We start from the raw sequence: 24666 nt of genomic DNA, 5'->3' as shown, positions 1-24666 counted from the left end.
TGTCCGTGCTTTAGACACCCTTTTTGTTTCTACAGGCTGAAATGTTTTCCTGTGGATCCCTCTGCCATCTCCAGCGCCCATAGCCGTGGCAAAGACCAGCCGCCTTCTCAGAGATCTGGCTGGAGTCAGAAGTGTCCTCATGTCCTTCAGAAAGGTGTTAAGGGCAGTGGTGAGCCTGGCTGGGAGACAGGAGGATGCCGGCTCCGCGGGATCCCTTTCTCTGTTCCCACCTGCAACTCAAGCCGCAAGCGAGTCCTTTCTCCCCCGTGCCAATGCCTCTGTGAGGTTGAAGCAGATTCTCTGAGGGAAATGTCTCGGAGGCTCGGCCTGCCTATCCAGCATCTCCTTTCCTGGAGTGGTCTAGCGCTGCACACCCTGAGCCGGGCCAGGTGCTCTACTGCAGCCTTCCACAATGTTGCCCCCTCATTTTTAAGCACTTCCAGTGGCCCATCCCTGGAAACCCCAGCAGGAGCGTCCCAGCCCTTTCCACCTCTTCTCCTGACCTCTACTGGCCACTATGCTGATCCTAACCCTCCTTCTCCCCTTCACTAACCCTATAAACCCTCAGAAATTCCCCTCTCTTTCTGCCTCCATCTCCATCCCTCACCATCTCTCTGTTTCTGTGGCGTGCGTTGCAGACAGGCGCATGTGGTGTGTAGTGCGAGTCTGATGGGGGGGGATTTTTAATCCCTGTGCACAGACGACAGAGCAGCCAGTGAGCAGGGGCTCGGCTCCAGCCCTGCCCCTCCTGGGCTTTGAGTATCCTTGCAACATCAAAGGGGTCCCGCTGAGTATATAGGTTAGACCTCTCGCCTGCACCCGCTCTCACCACCCTGACACATTCACACCCTTGCTTCTCAGTCAGCCTGGCTGTGCCCAGTCCCCTGTGCACCCAAGTCCAACCGGAGCCTTTATATTAGCATGCAAAAGACCATTTGCACCTGCCCAAGCGAGCAAAGACAAGACCCATCCCGCCGTGCCAGGCCCAGGTTGCTTGCATACAGCCTCCTTTTCCTCCAGAGTTCGGCTTTCAAGCAAAGACAACCTTTCAATATTTAATCAGCGGCTCAGCCTTAAGTGGAATGCATCAGCTACCAGCTGCCTTGTGCTGCGTAGGTGGGGAAGGGAGAGAGAGAGAGCGGCCCTTTCCTTCCACGTCCCTCACAAATCCTCTCCCTCTGCATCGAGCCTGCCTTCGTTTGCACACCTGCCGTGGCAGACTGCGGCACAGGAGCCGTGTGCTCAGCAAGGACGGCTGCTTTGAAGCAGCCTCGTTTCTGCTCCCCAGCTGGTCCCAGCCAGTGAGCTGCCTGCCTTCCAGGTATAAATCTAACTTCCTTCCCTTCTGGTGGCTGGGAAATCTGCTGTGTTCAGCACTCATAAATCACGAAAGGCCAGAGCTCAGCCTCCTTCTCCCTCTGTGTGTAGTGCAGTGTGGCTGGGAGCCCAGGCTCCACAAATGCCAGACGCCCTGGTTCCCAGACTGTGGAGGCAGCTGTAGCCTTTTACCAGTCTTCCCTCTGTTCACTGTCGTGTTCTTGGTCTACATGAGTCAAGACAGCCCACCAGGGCTGAGTTCAGGGTGAAATCCTCTTCCCTACCCCAGACTATGGAGTATGAATGACTCTCTTGAGACTAGCCTCCTGCAAAGCCAGCTCCTCAAGGGGCAGTGGCTGCAGGATCTGCGCAGCAGCAGAACTATTGCATCCACCTCGCGCCCACACTTGTAAGGGATCCGCTCTGGAGCTGTGCCCTGAGACAGTGTTTCTGAACCTTTTTTGTATCGGGACCCATTTGTAAACATTGATGGCCAGTCCCGACCCAGTACCCCTCACTCCTGACCTGCTGCCCCCAGCCCCCCAGTGTGTGTGTGGGGTGGGGGGGGCCTTGGAGGGCCCCAGGCAGCCCCTTGTGGACCAGAACTCTGACAGCGTGCCCTGAACAAACCCTAGTTTCCCACATTTTTCTCCTTTAAAGGAAAATCCATTTTTAAAGTTTGTTCACAACCCTTTCATATATTCTTATGACCTGCTTTTGGATCATGACCCACGGGTTGAGAAACACTGCTCTGAGATGCACAAAGGGTGAACCACTCCATCACATACCCTGCTCTGCACAGCCACTTCTGAGATCCTCCCTGCCTACGGAAGGGGGTGTAAGATCTGGTCACAAGACTGCTGCCCACCGTTGCTCATGTAGCCATGTGCTAATATACAGGGAGAGGGACAGGGGTGTGGAGGCAGTCTAGTGGAAAAGCAATGAAGATGTTCTTTCTGGCTGCTGCACAGGCATGAACCGAGGGGCTTGCATCCACTCTGGGACAAAGGAAGCATTGTTGCCTGCAGCCCAGGGCTTCTGAAGATAGTGGTGGGAGGGGAATGCTTTGTCAATGCTGCCATCCTAGCTGATGCCCTGGGAGTTGGCCCAGAGAATTCAAGAACTATAAGCATGAGATGCTACAAATCAGAGCTCTCCAGCAGGGGCTTATAGATTCATAGATGTAGGGTTGGAAGGGACCTTGCAGATCAGCAAGTCTGGCCCCCTGCCCTGGGCAGGAGAGAAAACCAAGCTCAAATGACCCCAGCCAGGTAGATATCAAGCCTCCTCTTAAAGCCCCCCAGGGTAGGAGCCAGCACCACTTCTCTTGGAAGTTGGTTCCAGATCCTAGCTGCCCTGACTGTGAAGTAATGCCTTTGGATGCCTAGTCTAAAACCTACTTTCTAGCAACTTGTGGCCATTATTCCTTATTACCCCGGAGGATGCTAGGGGGAACAAGGTCTCTCCCAAACCCTGCTGGTCCCCGCTAGTGAGTTTATAGATGGCCACCAGGTCCCCCTCAGCCTTCTCCTGTGGAGGCTGAACAGGTTCAGGTCCCGGAGCCTCTCTTCGTGGGGCCTGCCCTGTTGTCCCCGGATCACGCGGGTAGCCCTCCTCTGGACCCTCTCAATGCCCTCCACATCCCTCTTGAAGTGCAGCACCCAGAACTGGACACACTACTCCAGCTGCGGCCTGACCAGTGTCACACAGAGGGGGAGGATCACCTCCTTGGCCCTACTTGAGATGCATCTGTGGATGCACAACAAGGTATGGTTAGTCCTGCCAACTGTGACCTTGCATTGTCAGCCCACATTCATCTTGGAGTCAATAATGACTCCAAGATCTCTTTCTGCCACCGTGCTCTTGAGAAGGGAGTTTCCCAGCTTATACGTGCGCTGCTGGTTCCTACTGCCCAAGTGCAGCACCCTGCACTTGTCAGTATTGAAAGCCATCCTATTTTCGTTAGCCCACCCCTGTAACCCGTTCAGGTCCTGCTGTAATCTGTCCTTCCCTACCAGCATGCCCACCTCACTCCAAATCTTGGTATCATCAGCAAATTTAAACAGGTTGCTTTTCACCCCATCGTCCAAATCACTAATAAAGAAATTGAACAGTGTGGGCCCAAGGACCGAGCCCTGGGGGACTCCACTGCCCACTTCCCTCCAGGTCAAAAAAGACCCGTCCACCAGCACCCTCTAAGTACAACCCTTCAGCCAATTTGCAGTCCATCTGACTGTGTAGGCATCAATGCCACAGTCACCTAGTTTTTTGATGAGAATTGGGTGGGAGACAGTGTCAAAGGCCTTGCTGAAGTCCAGAAAGACTGATCGTAGAAGGCAATCAGGTTGATCTGACAGGACCTGCCCCTAGTGAAACCATGCTGTTGCCCTTGAGCATCATCCCTGCTGCAGCAAAAAATAGGGACCTCTTCCCTCGTTAAGGAAGACTTGTCTTAATATGAAATAATATGTAGCATCTCACTGAACAGCCCTGCTTCAGTGTCCCTAACTCCAGCTTTCAGGGAAAATGGAAAAAATAGTCCTAATGATCTCTGGTCAGCTGGGCCCCCCCAGGCATTTTTTGTAGGAGCCCCAGGGTCTTGGCCAAACATCCACCTGCTTTGTGGCTTGTGGAGTGCAGAGAGGGCCTGACCAGATGCTTCCTATTGCATTGAGTGTCTATTATGCCTTTGCCTATGATAGTAGCAGACTGGACTCCATGACCAGCTAGTCCATCCCAGCCCCATGTTCATGGCATTCTTTCCTCATTTCTCCCTTTAGATTTGACTGACTGCCGGTTTCTCCCTCACTTCCTGTCTTCCTCTCTCATTATCGGGTAGATCCCCAGATCAGGGTATCTGATGGAGCAGTTCACCCTTTGTGTGTCTCCGGGCAGAGCTCCACGGTGGATCCCTTAAGAGTGTGGGCGCAAGGTGGATCCAATAGTCCTGCTGCTGCACAGATCCCACAGCCACTGCCCCTTCAGGAGGTAGCTTTGCAGGAGGGTAGTCTGATCCCCATTATCCTCTCTCTCACTACCCCGGAGGTAGCTGCAGTCCTAGCTAGAGATGGAAAGGTTGGGATTCTTAAAACAGAAAGACTCCATCTGAATAGCATTGTAAATAATTAATTATAACACATGCTAAATATTCTTACATCCAATTGTGGAGAAGCTGGGAAAGTACAAGGACATATCCATACAAGTAGCAGTAAATAAATGCTAATGAGCTGCTCCAGTTTGCATACCCGAGAAGGCAAGAGGGGTGGGATGGAGAGGGTGACATGAGACTCCACAGGACTCTCCACAGTCAACAGAAAGACCAATTTCTGCCAATGGTGGGAGTGGGAGTGGGGCTTCTTATGCAAATACCTGGCCCCTGGGAAATGGATGGCACACTGCTTTCACCCAAGCACCAAACAGCCTTCCCACAGTGACAACTTTCAGACCCAGTCAACATGCAGGTCTGTAACCCGAAAAGAAAAGGCTCCACGTCTGCTTCCCAGCTTTCTGAAAGCCTTGACAAATGGGCAAATGCAGCTTCATATCAGGAGGGGAAATCACTGGGATTTCTCTGGCTGTGCCAGCACATCAGTCATTAAATACTGGGTCTCAGAATAAGCCCAATTAAAATACATTAGATTCCTGACAAGAGATGTTCCAATTGAAGATGAATGTAGGACCGGTGCAGTTGGGCTCCCAGCGTACATCCAGGGACAAATCCATCATGCTCAGCAAAGGCCTGGGCCTCGGTGATGCCAAGAGGGTCCAATTTCCAAAAATACTGGGATCTGCTAATGACCTGCTGCCAACAGAGAGTGCTGAAAAAGTCTGACCTGGCAGGACTCCAGGAACCTACTGCAAAGCAGACCTAAAGCCATTACATCACCCCCCGGATGACAGCAGGGAGACTCCATCACACGGAAATATTTGGTAGCCAGAAAGAAAAACATATACGTTCCCACCCCCTCCCTGCCTGGAAAGAGGAAGGGGCTGCTGTCATGCTGGGTCCCTAAGCCTGTGCACCTTAGATGGATGCAGCTGTCAGCAAAGTCAGGGGCAGTTATGCCTGGTCTTGTCCCCACAGCTGGGCAGGGAAGCCACCTTGTTTTCTTTTTTCCCTCCTCCCTGCTGCTTCCACTCACTCCCTTCTCCCTGAAACATAGAAGAGGGTGTTCTGAAGCCACGCTCATGAGACAACTGCAGAAGCTATCAACCGTCGTCTTCCATCCCACCAGAACGGGGAGAAGAAAAACTGATCTAGTGCAACTCAACACCCAGAGTTCAGGGACGCCGGTCGAAGGAGCCGGTGGGTCAGAAGGAAAGAGCCACTCTGATGGCCCTGCAAGGAGAAGAGTCCCAAGGCTTTGCTCTGTCCCAGCAGGCAGCTGCTGTGCCTTACAGACCAGCAGCTTGCTCTTCTGTAATGAGACCATTACAAATACTGTACTGCACAGTGCTTTTCACCTCTGGTACCTTATTTTACACACCAGGCACCAGACTCCTTCTTCTGATATAAAGACAAGACAGGAAGGTGTGGGGGGGGGTGTGTGTGTGTGTGTGTGTGTGTGTGTGTGTGTGTGTGTGTGTGTGTGTTTTGCAGCTACAGAGACAGCTTAGCTGAGTACTGGTCTTCACCAAGCTGCACACCATCACTAGTTAGTTAGATGTATTAATAGGTTTGCAGTAAATACACTAATCACATGTCGTGTCTGCAGCCGGGTGACATGGTGACACTTCATTTTTTCTGCATTGTACCTTGACATTCCTGAGGGTTAGTCCTCTGCACAGGAACTGCAGGCACTTTGTTCTCCTAGCTGCTGCAGTATGTGACACAGGAGGTACATGGCACGCACACTGCTTTCTGGTGGAGACACCTTTTGTTCTCTCCTGTTGCTTCCCCTCGATACAAACAGTAAAGTCGGTGTAAGGTGACAGGGAATGGTTAGCTAGAAAAACCCAGCAAGGCCAAAAAACCCAGCAAGGCCACATACTGTTCCTTTCTGTTCTCCACTGGGATTGCATGACTGACTCTTTCATTTCACATTGTGTCCTTCTTTCCTTCCACCGCGCTGGCATTCAGTCTGCATTCGCCTCATGTTGGAGTGTAAGCTTTACAGGGCAGGGGCTTTCTGTTTGTCCTGTGTTTGCACAGCACCTAGCACAATGGTCTCTGTGTGGGGACCCCTAGACACTTCTTCAGTACTCACAGCAAATAATAATGCTAATGTCATTCTCCAACTGGGCCAGCCCGCTCCACAAGAGTGAACTGAGCCTGTACTGCTTAAGGGGGCAAAACTAACACTGAAGGCAGTAAAAATAGGGTGACTTCATGGCCTAGACCATGCTTTTTGTCTAAAGGGAATTCTCACATGGAGACAAGATTGAAGAAGGAGGATGCTTATATGAAAAACAATGAGGGCCTTTCTCTGGCCATAAAGCCCTGACTCCTCTGCTTTGGTGTATTTTTCTAGGCCTTCCTCTTTTCACCGTTTACAGCCCAAGCTCCCCTTCACCCCCGAGCCCAACTGGAGCAGTCCCAGTCCTGTCCCTGCAGTGTTGCCCTCCGCCATCATCAATGGGATAACAGAATCGTGACTGTGCCGGAGGAAAGAACAGGCTGAGCAGATGGGCTGTGAGGGAGGAAGTCCTCATATAAAACACAAATAGCTGCTGATAATTTAGCAGATGTGCCCAGACAAATGAGGAGAGACAGGCAGGAGGTGATTAGATTTATACCGAAGTCAAATAGAAGTAGAAGTTTTCCTTGCTGTGAAAGTTGTTTACAGCTTCGCTGGTCCCACATCATGAAGTGATACAGGTCCCCTGGCACCCGTGCACAAGACGACAGACCTTCATCTGTCTGGCCATGCACTCTGCAGAGCTCTTCACTCAGGACACCATGTTCTCATGGAGCAAAGTTTCTCAGTGACAGCCTGTGTGGGTTTTATTACAGTCACTGATCATACTGGGTAGATATTTAATAAAGGAATAATCCATCCATTATAACCCATTTGGCTGTAATAAGGCACTAACCTCCAAACATGAGTCACGACATTCATAGGATCTGCAGCATATACAGTTTGGTTCCTATCGATAGAGAAGAGCACAAGCAGCGCTTCCTAAAATCAGCATTGGCAAGGAATATTCTTGGGGATGGTACAAATTTGTCGGCATTAACCCTACACTAGCATTCACGTGACCGGCACTGCAGAAAACACCAGACCCCGATGAGTTACGATGAGTCTGGGCCCAGAATTTCAGTTCTGTGGCCTATATCAAACAGATCACCACTAGGGAGGTTTCCACGATCACCTTTTCCCTGTCATGTATGATGATTCCTGGGCGTTTTTTATTAAGTGCCATTCCCTTGCTCTGTGGCATTGCCAACCCAAGCACTGCAGTGTTTGGGCGAGTAGGGAACTGGGAACTGAAATCAGCCAGGAAAACTGACTTGACCCATCTCTTTTCAAATCCAAATGGAGAAATTCAAAAAGGAAACAAACGCACAGCTGACAATAAAACAAATACTTGGATGTACCCATTCCTTTCATTCTTGTAACCTAACTCAGGAGCTAAATTAATTTGTAGAAACTTAGGATGTCTAATGGCGTGTTTTTAACAGCACATGCCAAAGAAAAACCTACGTGGACTTTTATTAAAGAAAATGAGCATTGTTCATTCTAAGGTATTATCTCAGCTCTTTTGATCATGTTAGAGATGTAATAATCAAAGACGCCGGCAGACCCAGTCTAGAAGGATTTCACAGCATCTGAAGAGCCAGGGAAGTCTCCTGCTATCAGTTCAGGTCTTGGGCTTGTACTATTTTTACTTCTGCCTTTGATCCAAAGATGTTACTCTGAAACGTGTTTGAAACAAAGGGATCATCAAGATGATGTCTACAAGACATGGGTCTTAGGAGTTAATGTAATATCTACCAGCGCCAGAAACTCCAGGGACACTTTATAGTTAACAATTGGACCTGAGTGGAGAGGGGGAAGCATTGCTTTCTGGTCACTGAATTCTTGGAGATTGTTGTCCTGTATTTACAGACTGGTCAGAAGAATGGGTTGTAGTGGATGAAATGTCTTGGTACATATATGTTTTATGATGGAGCCAGTTTTTGCCAGGAAACCCATTATAACATTTCCCCCAGTTAGATCTCTTGAAACCCTGGCTGCTAAACTCGTAAGCACCAAGAAAACCTTGAAACCACCAAACCAACTGTTTTTTACAATTCTGTCTCCCGGGAGGGTCTCCAGAACTACTAGATCAATGCAGCAATTAGATCATTTTCAAGACTGGGTCCAGGGCTGCTGAGAAGGTCAGTGCTTCGGAGCCATCAGCAGAAGCACGGCAGGTTCATCGCTGTACTTCTTGCTTGCTATCTGGCACTAGAGGCACCTTATGGAAAGACCTTTGCAGACTCAGCACAGCCAGGCTGCTAAAGCTGCCATTAGGTTTAACAGTCACTGTTCCTGTTTAGAAGAACAAGGCCAAATTCATCCCCAATGTAATTGCTTTGTCATTACTGGAGTCATAAAAGGAACAAAGCTGACTGTGTTGTGAACCAACTCAATAGCCCTGTGAATTCAACCAGCTCACTGCCCTCAGATTCAAAAGCAGCAGGCATTTGGGACACAGTCTCTCCTGTTTCAGATCTGCAGATGGTTTGACTCCAGTTGCACTTTTCCAAACAGTTTGTCATCGCTGCCTAAAAGTATTTCCTTGCTTCTCCCAGTGTGCTAGATACAAGCCATTCTGGAGCCCCCCCCTCCCCCTTCCCGGGTCCAGAAAATAAGTCATTTAGACTTTAATTCTGGCCACATCTGCTAGCTACAACCTTTCTGCTTGTCCAAGTACTTTCACTACTTTCCTCGCTGTCAGATTGGAACCACCACACACCTGGAACTAGTAATTAAATAAATTGCTCTGATGAACGCTTGCCCCCGGGCAGGCTTTGATATAAACACAACTGATTTCATCAGGCTTCCTTCTCTTTCTCACCTTCCCCCTCTCTCTGCCTTTTAGCTGTGTCACTCTTGCCCAGAAAGGGAACCAAATGCAAAAGCATCTCTTACCAGAACTAAGAAATAATTCATCCCAGAATCACCAGCCACTGTCCCTCTTTGCAGTCCCTCTGGAGCTGTCCCTGAAAGGGTCGCCTTTGCCGCTAGGATGCCGCAAGCTGGAGATTAGAAGTAAATGCTCGGCAAGCCAAGCTGATCATCCCATTGCAAATGCACCCAGGTACTGAAGCGCCAGCAATGGAAGAGTCCGTCCGCCTGCAGAAAACACATACACACGCACGCACGCACACGCCAATAACAAAGCAGTAGGAGCCCAGGAGGCTGCAGGCAGAGGGGGAGAGCAGATGGAAGGGGGGTGGGCAGCCTGGCAGCGAGAGATGCTAACGTGACAGATGTGTTGACTTGAACTTAAACAGGAAATTGATAATGCTCGGCATAGAGGGGGAAAGACAATAGCTGATATTAAAGGCAGAGGCTGGTTGTACTAAGTGACCTTTTCTTCCTTTCTCTCTCTATTACTTTGTTCTATCCCGGCTTGTGCTTGAATCCTAGCTCCAGCACGCGCGCACATGCACACACACACGCACGCGCGCACACACACACACACACACACACACACACACGGAAAAGCAATAACAGGCTGCACTGACTCTACCTGTCTGTCTGAATAAAGCAAGGGCTGACAATGCCAGGTCTCAGAGGAGCGTTAAACAGGCTTTCCCTTTCAAAGAACTAGTTAAGGGCCTGGCCATTTATTCCTCATTCAATTCAAACTCCCAGTGAAGTTATTTAAATGGCAACAGCTAGATGACTTCAGTGAGAGTTGGCCCAGAGCTTATCGAGCACCAGAATCGCACTCAGTTTGGGGAAAGGAAAATACAATTACAGCAAAATGCCAGATGTAGGCTTTTGAAGAAGCAAATTAAACAGCAAGGAGTAGAGCTGACCCATTTACATGCATGGAAAATAAAACCCCTTGATAAAAGTCCTATCCTCAGGAATCAATCAAGGCCTTTTACCAGAGTTTAAATGACAACACTGCAGAAGCTAATGCTGGCCCTGGCTTGCCAAGGATGTGCAAAGGTGTATTCACACCCTGCCCCTCGAGAGTCCAACAGAAGTCAGTTTGCAGAGGGATAAAACTGTCACCCAAACTCACTCCACATTGAAACTGGGCATAGCAGTAATGTCCTCAACCAGTGCTGAAAGTGCAAAGGCAGCCAAGGAAATAAAATAAAAGGCTCTTCCTCAGTCAAAAGAAAAATGAATAAAGGCAGTGACTGAAAAGTGAATGCTTTTCAGGCAGGGAAGGAGACAGAGCCAGAATCCCAGCTCCAAGGAGATCCAGGGGATCAATAGCAACACCAGCCCAAGCCTTCCAAACAGCACCCTGGTTACTGCTTCATAAATGGATCTCCATTTCCAGCAGAACAGAGACCTGGCCTGATTGCCCTGGAGAACGGAGTATTTTATCCACAGGACAGGCCCAGCCACCCCACCACAGCTCTGGCTGTCAGGACCAATTAGTAGCAGAAGCAATTAATTTCACATGGCACATTCAGGCAAAGTGAGACAGTCAACAAGAAGACCCATTTTGGGTCTTGACACTAGGGACACAACTGACACCCATCTACTCTCAGCACAGGACCATACCCCACAGCCTCAGTCACTAATGCCACTCAGTCCTCCTGACACCACTCCTTTCTTCAACCCTTCCTTACCCCATCTCTGCCTTTCTGAGGCTGGCAGCATCTCCCATGTTGTAGCACATTCCCTCCCTTCTGCTGCTAACCTAAACCCACCATTTTAGAGGATACTGATTTATTCCAGCTCAAAGCAGATGGGACTGACCTGCAAACCCAGTATCTTATTTCTATAGCCAGCTAAGGCAGAGCAGATGCTTTCCAGGGCAAGGAAAGTCAGACATGGCTTCTACATGGAAAACTGTATACCTGATTAGCAACCCAGGGTGCTGGTCAGAGGAAATGACATTTGACTCCTTAGCAAGATTACAAGGCACTGAAAAGGAGCTGCCTTGTACTCCCTGTCCTTCTCCCTTTATGCTGCTGTACTTGCTCATCTCTGCAATCATTTATAAAGCTCCACAGTCTTTCTTAATTGCAGCCCCACAATGCTCAGTGTTACATCATATGCCACATCTGTATCATGGGACACCTGGACCTTTAGCCACCTCTCAGAGGGCATCATCTGCCTGCCAGACAAGTCACCCACACTGCCTCACCACATCCTCCTCCCATCCCTTGCCCCCTTCTGCACTGGTAAAGCTGGTCTGTTCCACTGTGGCCTGGTGGGGTAAGGGAGGCCTGGTGAGGAGTTTAAAGCAGTCTAATCCCTGGGCTGGATAATTCAGGAAAAGAGGATTACCCGCTCAGAACACAGCCCTCGCCTAAATATAGACTGGCCTTTCCTTTGCATTTTATCTCATGTAGCTGGGAGACATTTCCTCATTCTGCTCCCCAGCCCAGTCCTAGGGGGCTAACTCTGACCCCACTTTGCTCCAGAAGAAAAGTGGAGTCATTGGAGTGACCACATGATAAAGCTGGTGTCTGCAAGAGGAGAGCCGGGGCTTCTTTTCAAAGCAAGTTTATCTCCCATCCTTTCCCCAAAGTGCAGGGCTGAAAACAAGGCTGGCCCTGCTGATCATATACCCCAGTGGCTTAAGTTATATCCTCCATTTCCCTTCCCCAGCAGTTTGAGGCAGACAGCCCAGCCACCCCAGGATCCCTTTTCCCCTGGTATCTTTATTTGGTTGTTCCAACTCCTTTTCTTCTTTCCAGATTTTAAGCTGCCGTAACACTAACCTGCTCATTAGCATGGGAGTAATTCTATAATCCTCTCAGATGAGGACGTTTGCAAAGGTTCAGCTCGTGATCTGGAAAATTAATTTGGAGAATTGACAATCGGGGAAGCAGGATCCTGCAGACAGACTCCTGAGCTTCCCCAGTCACGACTGTTAGCATTGCTGAGGTTTTGCACCAAGGCCAAAAAGCTACCCAGCTCCAGATCTGAGCAGAGGATGGGGAGCTTTCTCTTGGCATTTAGTACAGAACTGGGTTGAATGATGGCAGATCTTGCATCCATTAGGGATAGTAGCTCAGGAATCAGGCAGCCCCATAGCCTCTGCTTTCCCAGTTTAACTCCAATTCCCCCAGCCCATTCTGCAGAGGTGCCACTTCCCTCAACCTCTTACTACAGAGAATGAGCAGGGTTTTCACAGTTCTCATGGTAATCTTCTCTGCACCTTTCTCCCTTCTCCACCCCTGCCTCTCCCCTCCACCAAGGTGTGACTTTATTTTCTTCTTATGCAAAAAAACAACACATTCTTATTCCCACACCAACCCATGCCTTTTCTCCACCATCCTGGCTCTCCCTTAGAGATCACCCAGTCAAGAGTGGACGAGAGCCAAACCCCTCTTGAGACTATACAATCCCACAAGAAGGTGGCTTTCCACTCTCAGCATGGGGTTTTGCACACACACTTCTCCCCACACTGATGAGCTCGCCTCCTGAAGTTGGTGTCTACACATTTTGTGCACACAACCAGCAAGTTGTACACGCTAACTCTGCACACACAGAATGGGTGTTTTGGTGGTGTGCCCAGCTGTGTGCTTATGAACAGGCATGTGAGATCAGAGCCTGCCATGAGAAGCGATGAAAGCGTGTCCTCTCTCTCCAGATCACTTCCCTGAATAAAGAGCTGTCCAGCATTGCCATCTGTGCATTAGAGCATGTCACGGGCCACAGATGGGTGCATATAACAGGTCCAACGTCCTGAGGCAGAGCCCTAGCAACCGAAGAAGCTGAATAGCAAACCCCGATAAGAGTCTTGCTGCTCATTGGCCTTCTGTTTATACAGCAGAGATGTTCCAGGAACATTGCCCAAGCACCTACAATTAGTGTTTGCACAACCCTTTCAGAAAACCCAAGTACCTAATCTCAAGCCTGATCTTCACTCAAAGCTCGTTGAACAGCACAGCACGTCTCTCCCAGCAGGGCCCAGATAACATGGGGAAGAAATCAGGATGTACCAGCATTGACTGTAAGTCTTCCTGCCAGTGACATGGGGCTGTAATAGATCCTCCAGCATTAGCTTGGGGCTAATCATTACCTTCCTTCATCCACCAGGAACTGGAGGGGACCTTGCTATACCCTGTAGGATAATCAGGAGGAAGGTCTAGAAGGTCACCTCTTCTCCAACCCTCCTCCCAGGGATTGCCCCATGAGACAGGGTAAGTTGGCTGTTAGCACAGGTGCTCCGCAGATGCAGAGGTAGTATAGTGCATTGCTAACTGAACAGGAGACACCGGGCTCAGTGCTTTTGCCCTAAGGGAAACGATGCTGCATTATTGTATATTAGACATCTAACTGGCCAAGAGAGGAGATTAATTCATTCTCTCTCCTCTGGCAAATGACAAGAAACAGGAGCCTGGAAAATTACAATATGCAGCAGCTTTCAAATAGATGCATCGCTTAGTCCTGTCCTGATTTTAATGTCTGTCTAGATGTCTGGTGGGGGAAGATCCCTCTGAACATATATAGTTAACTATTGAGAAAGCATCCAATCAAAAACTCACCGGGTTCTCCTTTGCACACAAGAGGGAGCTCCACAGTTCCCCTCCCCCATCCATTACAATTATTGGGTTGGTTTTTTCAGAGCCAAGGTCATACATGTCAAGTAATCTTTCAACAGCTCCATGGTTTTTATGGGATCTTGCTATAATGGATTATGTCACTGCAGTCCTGCATCTGCAATGAAAATCTCAACTGAACAGCAGCTATCGCCAGACAGATACACAATGCATACCTAAGTGTGTCAGTGTCCATGCATGTATATGCACGAGCGCGTGCGCGCACGCACACATACACACACACACACACACACAGGATCAGATTTTTTTAACCAGATCATATTATCAGGGGAAATAAGATACAGTACAGCAATTCAAACAAAAAATCATTTCCTTGCCCTCCGTGGCTTCGTTTCTTCTCTGCTAACAGAGGTGACCAAGTGCACTTTTTAGTTTTAGTTACATCCACGGTACCCAGAGGTAAGGAAGGACTATTACAAAGGACAATTAAATTGCATGCTTGCAGTGTTGTGGCCACATGGGAAAGCTGAGGGTGACAGGGGTGGATGCAATCCCATGCGACTCATATCCACATGCACACAGACAGCACAGCAGACACTGCATATGCAACTTACCCCCAGTACCTACACCTCAGCCACACACAGCCCATCCAGAACCCCCCACCAGGGCACAGTACGATTGTCCTTCTAAATTAAAATAACCCTTTCCTGTTTGGATGCCTTCCATGCAGCTCGAACTACAAACAGCAGCTCATTGCTTCTCTCAAAGAGGGTAAACTTGGGCAGGGAGGGTAACGGTGTTAGTTTGATTTGTTGTTTTGCCCATGACATGACCAATTCATTAAACTAACAAAGTGCCCTGCAATTCCTGCTACTTTTTCCCAAGTGAGCTGCTGGGTCCTTGCCTTCCAGTCTCATTAGCCGCAACCCCTATTGTTTCATTTTCTTGGACAGACTTCCCCTATTTTTTTACAGTGCTCAGAGGCAAGCCAGGCACCCAGCTGCCTCGTGTCCGGAATGGAGAGCCCACCAGCCATTTGCTCCCCCTGGGAAATGTCTTGTCTGTTTGCACTACAGCAGAAGAAATGACTTGCTCTTACCTGTAATGTGAAGTTATTTGCTGCTGCTGCTGCTGACTGCTCAGCTCAGTGCCGGAGTTTCAAAGCCGAGGGATGCATCGCACTGGAATCTCCTCTAACAATGATGCAGTCCTGCCAGGCAGTGCATGTTAATGATGCACCAGAGGGGATCCCAGTGGAGGGAGACTAGGGCTTTATGTCATACCTGCATCACTGCCCCCCCAACAAGAAGGAGGGAAAGGAGGGGGATGAGCAAATGCAGGGAGGGAGAGAGAGGGAGAGATTGAGAGGCAGGCGGAGAGAGAAAGGAAAAGCTTGTGTAATTTAATCAGGGTAATAAAACAACCCGTCCATTGCCTCAGCATTGAAGCTTTTCTGGGAAAGTGCCTGATTGCAGGGGGCAATATATTTAAGTGCTCTAATGCAGAGATGGAGTTTTTTTTGGCTTTACACTTCAATGGCACCCAGGGCATTGGTTGCTGTTTTATTTCAGAAGTGCTGCTACTGCCCCCAGCATCTCCCTGCCTGATACCCTTACTCAGCAGCATCGCCAGGGCTGGTATGACCCTAGGCTAGAGAGACTGCCATTATGAATGCTATGTTTCAGGAGATGCTCCGCTGCAGGGGTAAACCGCGGAGCTGAACGCCCCTCCTGCTCCCTAGAAACCCCAGGCAGAGCTGATGGGGCAGGAGGGCTCTGGATCACTAGATGACTCTGTGCTTTAGGAGCCCAAGTTCGCTGCCAGGGCAAGGTAGGCAGCAGGAAGCCAAAGTCCTCACCCTGGGGAGGGAGGAAGAGAAGAGAGCTGAGGATGAAAGGAGCAGTGATAACACAGCAACAAGATTCATGGGAAGGACTTGGGAGCTCCACCAGTTTTTCTGCCTGGGATACTGGGCATAAAAGCATTTTTCACCCAGAGCACCCCAGGCTTGTGGCCCCCATCCCTGAGGGATAGCACTGTCCCAGATGGTCCCTTAGTGGCCTGGAATATCACTGCAGGAGGGGCTGATCCATGGTACTGTCTGGCCAGGTAAGGCCAGGAGAGGCTGTGACTCATCATGAAGGGAAAGTTCACCTGCATCTTCCTCAGCCAGCTTCACAGACCTACAAGGTCCATGTCCGCACCCTAAGCCCATAGCTAACATTTCACAGGCTCCTGGGTGGCACTGCTGGGTGTTGAACCCTTGTCCAAGGCCAGATCCCCCTTGACCCTCATCATCAAAGGAATCTGTGCTCAACCACCTTTTAGGGATGCCTCCCCCACACCCGCCCTGAATCTCAGCTCAGTAAGAGGCCAGGCTGGCACCATGGCAGGGAAGGAGGAATGCTCTGTGGAACTTGCCCTGCCCTGGAAATCTCTCCCAACCCCTTCTGTTGTGAACAGACACACAGAGGATCCAGGCTTAGATGACAGGAGGGAGTTGGTACCAATCACAACATAGCTGCAGTAACAGAGAACTTAGCTAGCAAGAGGAAAGCCCTCAGCTTCAAGAGTGGGTTTTTCAGCCTGAACTGAGCTCCATGTTGCCACGGCTCCTCTGTTGGCATTATCCCAGGTAGCTGCAAGATGCGCAGAGCCTGTAGACACCCTGCTTGCCCCTGTCTAGCCAGGAAAAATTGGCTGGGAGAGGCACCGAACTCTTGGACATTAAAGGAGACAGATTCCCCAAACAGCACTCTCGGAAGGATTTTCATGACAAAAAAACTAATCCCTCCCCATGATACCCTCTCCATGGGCTATGGAGAGCATGATGTGGGGAGGGGGCAGCACAAGGCACTGGGTCTTACACGACACCTGCCCAGGCTCTGCCCATATTGACTCGCCGCCCATATTTCAGCCCCTGGATTGATGAAATGGAATTAATAATACCATTTTGTAAAGTACTTTGTAAAGAACTTTGAGATCCACCGACTGTAGATTGTATACAAGCTGGGTAATGAGGATGACCCTTCTTAACCCCTATTTTTATTAAATATCCCTTTCCCCTCACACTCTGCCTGTCCTTCCCACTTGCAACTCCTTTTTTTTGCTCTTTGTCTTTTATTCTGCCTTTGTCCCATCTGACTTGAATCACGGGCTCAGGCATTTGCATGTGCTGCAGTGTCACAGTGGGGTTGGCACACTGGGCACACTACCTGTGATGACTCCACATGCAAATAGGAGAGAGAGCAGGGTTTTTTGTCCACAACCCAGACTTAAAGCCCACATCCCGAAGTTGACATTTGGTTTCATTCTTCTGCATGGGATTTATTCTTTTAATTACATTTTTAATTCTGTGCAGTGCACTAATTGCTTGGATGTCAGGGCACTTTCGAAGTCGAGTTGTTATTATTTGTGCTCACAAGGAAACTTTCGCAAGACTGGCGAGAGCTGTTCTGGATGCCGGTTTGCTGCAGTTCCACTGAGGACCATTTTGTTCACGTGTCTCTGCTCCTCTGAGTTCTCCAGCTCATTAATTCTTCAAATCCCATTAATTCTATTTGTGTGTCAGATCCATCGCGCTCTGCATGAGTCACACAAAGAAAGTACAGCACCTTCTGTAATTGATATTTTCCTGAAGCCGGCTCTTCGGTAGTCTCAGAGATGATTTCACAGCTCTATTCTACTGCCCTTCACATGCAGGCTGCCTCTTGCGGGGCTGGAAAGAGGGGTGCCTCCACTGCGTTCAGAGGAGCAATTGCAGCACAGCATGGCATACTAGCTCCAGCAACAGTTAAAGTATGACATCACAGGCTAGCTACCCAGAGTCGCTGGCTGGCTTGTAGAACTGGCATGAAGCCCATGCCCCAATATTTTCACTGCAATTCTTACCTGTGCTCCCTAGGTTAAAACTAAGAGTAAAATCAATGCCCACCACCCATATGCCTCTATGTGAAGTCATTCCACCTTCATCTGCAGTGGTGATATAGCCACCAAAGAGAAAAATAAATAGTCCAGGGGACTTTCTTCACTGTTGCACTGCAAACATCGCTGGCCGTGTCTACACAAGACGCTTACTGCTCATTGCCCTAATAACATTGTGCAGTAGTGCGTCACAACAAAAACCGTGCTAATAGCCTACTACACAGTGTTATTAGGCTAATGCACAGTGAACATCACTCATTAACTGTGCGCTGGCACTACTGCGCAGTAACTTTAGGTACTTTGCATTTAGTTAGTGCTTTCTTTATTAAGAAAGTACTAAGCTAAATGCACAGTATCTCAGGTGCATTAATGAACATGTAGATGCACTCAGTGTTTCCTAATAATACGTACGCCTGAGCAGGGAAAAGGAAATCTGCTAATCACTACCAGCAGCATCTAGGCATCTCGAAGAGAGGAGTGGCAACAAGGACAAGAGAGAACCATTTTCTCTGACACCAGCTGGCCATCACAGGGAACCAGAATCTGCAAGCTTCATCTCGTCTGGGTTCTCGCAAACACCAAAGGGAGTTTTAGACACACAAGAGCTACTGCTCACTGCCAGCAGAACGTCTGAAGGTAAACCACAGCCTTCATCACCACACTATCAAAGCGTGTGTGTCTAGCAGCTCTGGGAAGCTCTGCTCAGCAGCTAAGTCACCAAAGCAGCAAATGTAAATGTCTCCAAGCTCCTTCAGCCAGCGGCAAAAGCCCTCCTCCACCTAGCAAAGGCAGAGTAATTCTCCGAGTGAAAAAGAGGGTCCTGTCTGCTACTGTCTTTGAGACTGGGCATGTTGTTACCTGTCAGCTCTGTGTTCTTGGGGAACCCTGGGGTGGTACCCAGCCTGTCTGACTCATGGAGGACTCACCCCCACCCCCCGCCCCACCTCTGCCTGAACCACAACTGATCAGAGGAAGGACTTACAAAAGGCAGTGAAGATGCCGTGGGAGATGCTCCTAGATCCCTCTGCACAAGGGTGATAGGGGTAAGGCAACTCCCCTAGTCTCACTTGCATTGAAGATGGGACAAGGAGGCACCACCATTAGCATTCAAAGTTGAGAACAGAGATGCCAAGGCAAGGACTGCACTGAACTCTGGGACCAGAGAAGCAGGGCAGCACTGCATGATGGGGGGTCTCTGCTCCAAATGCTAATCAATGCATGTCTGCACACACCCAGCTCAGCATTTATTGGACCAATTGTAATGATGACTCCTGTACTGGTACCCAAAACACTGAATCTGCCTGTTTGCATTGGGAGCTCCCTCACAGTGACAGCTGCCCATAGCCAGGAATGATCAGCTTCTATTGTCCAGCATAACAAAATAACTCTGGTATACTCCCTTGAGCCATCATTGCCATTTCCCCATAGACAAACCTAGTGTTCTCCCTTGAACCATTTTTGTTTCCCTAAAAAAACCCTACCCAAGCTCAAGTTTCTGTTCTGGTCCTTGGATCCAAAAGCTGCACCAGTTCCACTGGGACTTCACCTTCTCCTTTTCTGCCTGGAATACCTCCCCTGATGGTGCTGGGCTCTGCCTGTCTCAAGCACTCTGGACCTGAACAGCTTGTCTGCATGCTCCAGCAAACACCTGGAACCAGAACCAGTTCAAGCTGCACAGAGTGGTGAGATCCCAACTCTCTCTCTCTCTGTTTAAGCCCACTTTCTAAGCCTCAGACTGGACTGATTCTCTCCTTCCCTCTTACTCCAGGCATTACTTTATAAACCTGACTTTTGTTGATCAGACTTGAGCTAGTTTTCCAAAAATACCCAATTGAAGTCATGTAATACTGTAGCAGTTTTCTTTGGTTCTCCTTGTGTGGCTATTACTACTAGTACCATCATAAGTTTCATATACTATGAAACTATAAAACTATACCTGGTACTAAAATAACTTTTATGGTCAAGCTGGTTGCCATACTCTCTCTCCAAACCTTATTCACTCTTTCTTCTCCTAGACCACCCCTGCCTTCCCCACCCCACCCCATCTCTATTTGCTCTGCAGCAACATTTCTTTTACCTAAGCCAAAGATCCCTGTAAAGCCCCCAAATCCCGTGGGGTCTGCTCATCAAGGGAGTTACTATCAGGACAATTGGGACAAGAGATTGAGAAGTGCTGAGCTATGACATATGCAGGTGTCAGCCTGTAAATGCTGAGTAACCCTACCCGCTCAGACATGCTCTGTTAACCTGTGTACACGTGTCTGACTGCATTTTATTGCTGCTCTTCTGAACTAAGTTCTGTGCTGAGTCTGTAGCATATGAGGGTGTCAGCCTGGAAATGCTCTGTTAATCTGCGTGTGTGTGTGTGTGTGTGTTTGTGTGTGTGTGTGTGTGTGTGTGTGTGTGTGTGCATGCACGCGCAAGTGCACTTTCGACTGATTCGGGAGCTGGAGGAACCCAGCCCCATTGAAACTAGGCCTGCAAGGTAGCTCCACTGCGGGTGAGGACTTGCAGAAGGGAGAGACAGAGCTCCGTATAGAAACACAAGTGACACAAGTGATAAAATTGCAGAGACCCCAGGAACATATCTCTAATAAATGAGTGCACCCCAAAGGGACGGGCAAATCTGGTAACAGCGTGAACACATTCAGTATCTTTCCAGTGAAACTTTGCAGTGGACAGCAGGCCAAAAAGACAGCTGGGTACAAGCTCAAGATCCCTGTACTGAACAGCGTATGCCAGCACTGCAGGGATACAGCTGTTATACAGCTGCTGGAAATGAAAGATAGATCAAACTGATCTTGGCAAGTGATGGGTTTGCTTGTGCCTGAATAGGGTGAAGTCAAAGTTATCCTCAAAATATAATACAGATGGAAACTCAGAAGCCCATTTTGAAGAGGCCAATACAGTACAATGCCCATGCCTGGGCATTAATGACTCTCTTGGGGTCTGTGCTGCTCCCCCCCTGTACCATGTAAACCCCTCAGGCCCTGGAAAGCTATTTCAGACAAGGAAGGATTTATCTTGTGACCCACAAGTGTGATGGTGACATTATTCTCTTGCATCTTTATTGTATAACCAAGCAAGTTTGGTACCTCCCCTTTGCACCGTTGGCTCACACAGCTCTGTAAAAACATACTGAGGGAACAAAAGCAGAGAGAAGCGAAGTGGCAGCTGAGTGACCTCTGAAAGTGCTTGTAGCATGTTGACTAAAAGAGAGATAATTAGAGCAACAAGCATGAATCCAAAAACACACAAACCATGCATAGTTAATGACTCAACTGGAGGCTTCACTTCTGCGCCAGGGTACAGCTGCACGATACATTTGACGTGACATGGTGCCTATAGACCGTCAGCTGAGGCAGGCAGGTGTCCTTCACCTGATCTGCAGGAAGTGTTGAACACCCTAAGTGTTTTCTCACATAAATGGAAGTGGCAAAGCCAAACTATACACAGTCCTGAAATTTGCCTGACTGGCATGTATTTCGAGGTTTACCCCTTTCCTTCTTGTACAAAGGGCACCAGCTTGATTTTTTTTAAAAGATGAGCTTAGTCCTTTTTAGTCTAATTTTTTGTGGTAGTATCCAGTGGCCCTCCTCATAATCCAAGTCCCACTATGCTCTTCAAACACTGAATAAAATATAGTCCCAATCTGCAGGTAGGGACAAGCAGGGGTGGATCCGGGGGGGCGGGGGGCATTGGCACACTTGCACCCAACTTTGATTCCTGCTCCACCCGAAGTGTAAAACCAACTGCCTGACAGTGGCAGCAGCATTTCGACTCAGGCCATGCTGAGGGAGTCACTTGACTTCGTGGCTCATTATAATTTATCTGATCTCTTCTAAAACCTTCATTCCACAGGTGTTAACAGCCATCTCTTCTCTTTAATACGCTTGATGTTCCACTAATCAAGATAGCCTTTGTTCTGCATTTCTGCTGTCTCCTACCTGGTCCTGTTAATGAAGCTCCTATTTCACAGTCCTGCAGATTGTTTTAACCCATTCTAATAAAGTTATATTTATTTTTGCTTTGATCTGAAACTGAATAGTATAGCCTTAGGCCCCAAGCATATTAGTAAAGCTTCGAGTTTATATTTAACTGGAGAAAAATATGTGTTGTTTCATATGTGATGATGCACCTCACCATCTGCACCCCCTGTTCAAAGTTCTAGATCCAGCCGTGGGTACAAGGGAAATTTCACTTCCATGGGCAACGTTGGTCATGCCTGTATGCAATCACAACCAGAAGACATAGTTAATAGCTATAATCATCAGAAACAATGGAGAGGGCAGAATGAGGGAAACTGTGATAAGATCATTTTTGTCCAAAGACCAACTAGTATAGATGGCTCCTACTATTAGCTATTAAACAATGAATCATAATAAGCTAGAAATCACAAGTCTCCCCTGGCCGCCATCCTAGCTACCACCTGTCAGGCTTTTCAACTGAGCAGCACAAATCAAGCAGGTGTAAAAGGGGATTTGAAGAGTGAGAGAGTCATGGCTTTAACAGTGAGCGCAGAAAGGGTATTCCATGCACAAGGGCACCATAAAGGAAATGTGGATGGTGCTGAAGGAAAAGGAAACGAATGGGCAGTCAAGACTGGCAAGATGTTGCATGTTGGTGAGGTGGGAGGGCAAGTTAGTGGGCAATTGTGAATCTGAGATGCTTCATTTTGGGTGTGTTGCCTTTGGGCTGTGATCCAAAGAATCACCTCACTGTCCCCCTCGCAGATTCAGACAGGTGCTGAGCCTAGTAGCAGGACAATGGACAAGGCCAACATTGCTTCACAAGCTACCCAAGACTGTTAGGCCAAGGGCAGGACTGAAGCAGTTACTGAATACTCAGGCTGTCATGGTATTGTGGGTGTGTGTACCTTTATTACAGCAGGTTGGGAGCTGGAGGGGTGCAGGTGCTAAAGTGCATGGTTGACAGCCCAAGAGAGCACAAGTTCATGGCCATAGCAGAAGTGCTCACGGTGTGGCCTTTTAGATGAATACAATATGCGAAGCTGTTTAAGTGTTAAGTTCAATTGTTATGAACAGGGATAAAGTTTATGATGTCAGCAAAGTAGCTGTAGTCCATCTGCTGTGTAAGTCTTGCTTCAGAGAGACAAAAATCACCACGACCTGCACACAACTAACAAGATAAAAGACAATGACGGTAACATAGAGCGAGGAAGTGAACAACAAAACATCCAACACAGCATTGCCATCTCCCCTTCCCTGCCCACCTCCCTCAGGGTAAAGATATAAATACAGAAGGTCTCAGGGAAAAAGATTATCAACCCCTCTTAGTTAAAAAGCTTTAACAAAATGAGCTGGGGATCTTTCTCACATTTCAGAGCTCTTGCTGTAACCCTGTTCTCTGACGGGATCTCTGCCACATCAAGTGCCATACTGCAACTAGCAAGTAATGGGACTCTTGGACTGCAATGCAAAAGCTGCTGTAAAGGAGTTTACTGCTTGCTGTATGCTGGAACATGGGATTTGGCACACTAAATTGGACCATTGCTCCATTACACATCCCATTCCCAAGCAATGGCCACCACAAGATGCTTCAGGTGGAAACAACAACAAAAACACCACAATGATATTACACACTGCCAGTTGTTTAATGCTGGGAGCGGGGAAGAGGATCCCCCCCGACACCTACGATCCTCTGGGTATGGTCTAAAGCATAACATTGACTTCCTTTTTAAAATGTTAATCGCCCGAATTAAAAAATGTTAAAGGAACAAAGAATGAGGGTTGAATGGCAGGAAAAAGAAATCCTTAAAACATAGTTTGCTTTTATCACTAAAAGGCTCAGCTTTTCTAACTAAGATCCTATTTCCATAATGTTTAGTTTTATCCACCTTATAACCAGCCTGGCACAGTTTCCCTTGCATAAAACTGCCTGACTGTCATACTAACCCATCGAATGCTCTGCATGCTTTCTACTGCCCTTGGAAGTCATAACTTGGAAGTGCCCTTACAATCCTTACTCACTCGAGTAGTCCCTGTTCACATGAATCAACTTATTGATCACTAGAAGAAGGCTCATGCAAGAATCAGGCCCAGGGGCAACTTGGCCCACAAGGGGCACAGGAAGCTCCTCTGTGTGGCACATGGCAGCTTGGAGAGGGCACGGGCAGCCCAGTGACAGATAAGACAGGGCACAGACAGAGCAGCAGATCAAAGCAGAGAAAAGGGATTGGAGTGGCACCCAGGGAGAGTGCAGGGCTCATTTGTGACATGTCTGCCAAAAAGGTTGGCCCTGCTGACTACAGGATTCAACTCATTTATGTGGGGTAGGGGTGTGCGGTGGGCATGGAGCAGCAGGAATAAAGGGTAAGATCTTTAGATACAATAAATCAATGAAGCACCATCAGAACCAAGTTCTCAGGGTCCTGTTGCAGCCAACAGAGTAATGCCAATTCATCCCAGCTGAGGATCAGGCTTCTAAGTGCAAATCCTAAAAGGTCTTTGGAGACCTACTTCCTATTTAAGTGATTCAAATCAATGGGAGTGAGGCACCTCAATAGCAAGTAAGCATCTAAAGACCTTTCAAAATCTGGACCTAAGTTTTTAGAGGCAGTATGGAAAAAAAATAATCACGAAGTTTAATAACAGGTGCTTAGCTGAACACCTGATACAGAAATACTGTTTTTCTTTCCAGGTGCCCATCAATTCAGAACTCTCCGTCATGCAATCATACCCCAAACCAATGAAAGACAGAGTTGGACGCCTTACATCATCGAAACAAACTTTCATAGGCTGATTATATCCTGCAGGGTTGGTTGTTTC

At 48.4% G+C, this 24666-nt stretch overlaps 1 protein-coding gene across 1 annotated transcript in view; it reads right to left on the bottom strand.

The window, feature by feature from the left end:
* Positions 1 to 9628, bottom strand: part of SV2B (synaptic vesicle glycoprotein 2B) — a 95220-nt gene extending 85592 nt beyond the window's left edge. The window contains exon 1 of the mRNA XM_019533757.1: positions 9396 to 9628. The gene's annotated coding sequence lies outside the window, so the exon portion shown is untranslated. The remainder of the gene's footprint in view (positions 1 to 9395) is intronic.
* Between the last annotated feature and the right edge of the window lie 15038 nt (positions 9629 to 24666).

The sequence above is a fragment of the Crocodylus porosus genome, unplaced genomic scaffold, assembly GCF_001723895.1.
Source record: "Crocodylus porosus isolate Cpor-Errol unplaced genomic scaffold, CroPor_comp1, whole genome shotgun sequence".
Taxonomy (NCBI): domain Eukaryota; kingdom Metazoa; phylum Chordata; order Crocodylia; family Crocodylidae; genus Crocodylus; species Crocodylus porosus.
The sequence above is the reverse complement of the archived record's forward strand: the minus strand, read 5'-3'. Positions and strand labels throughout refer to the sequence as shown.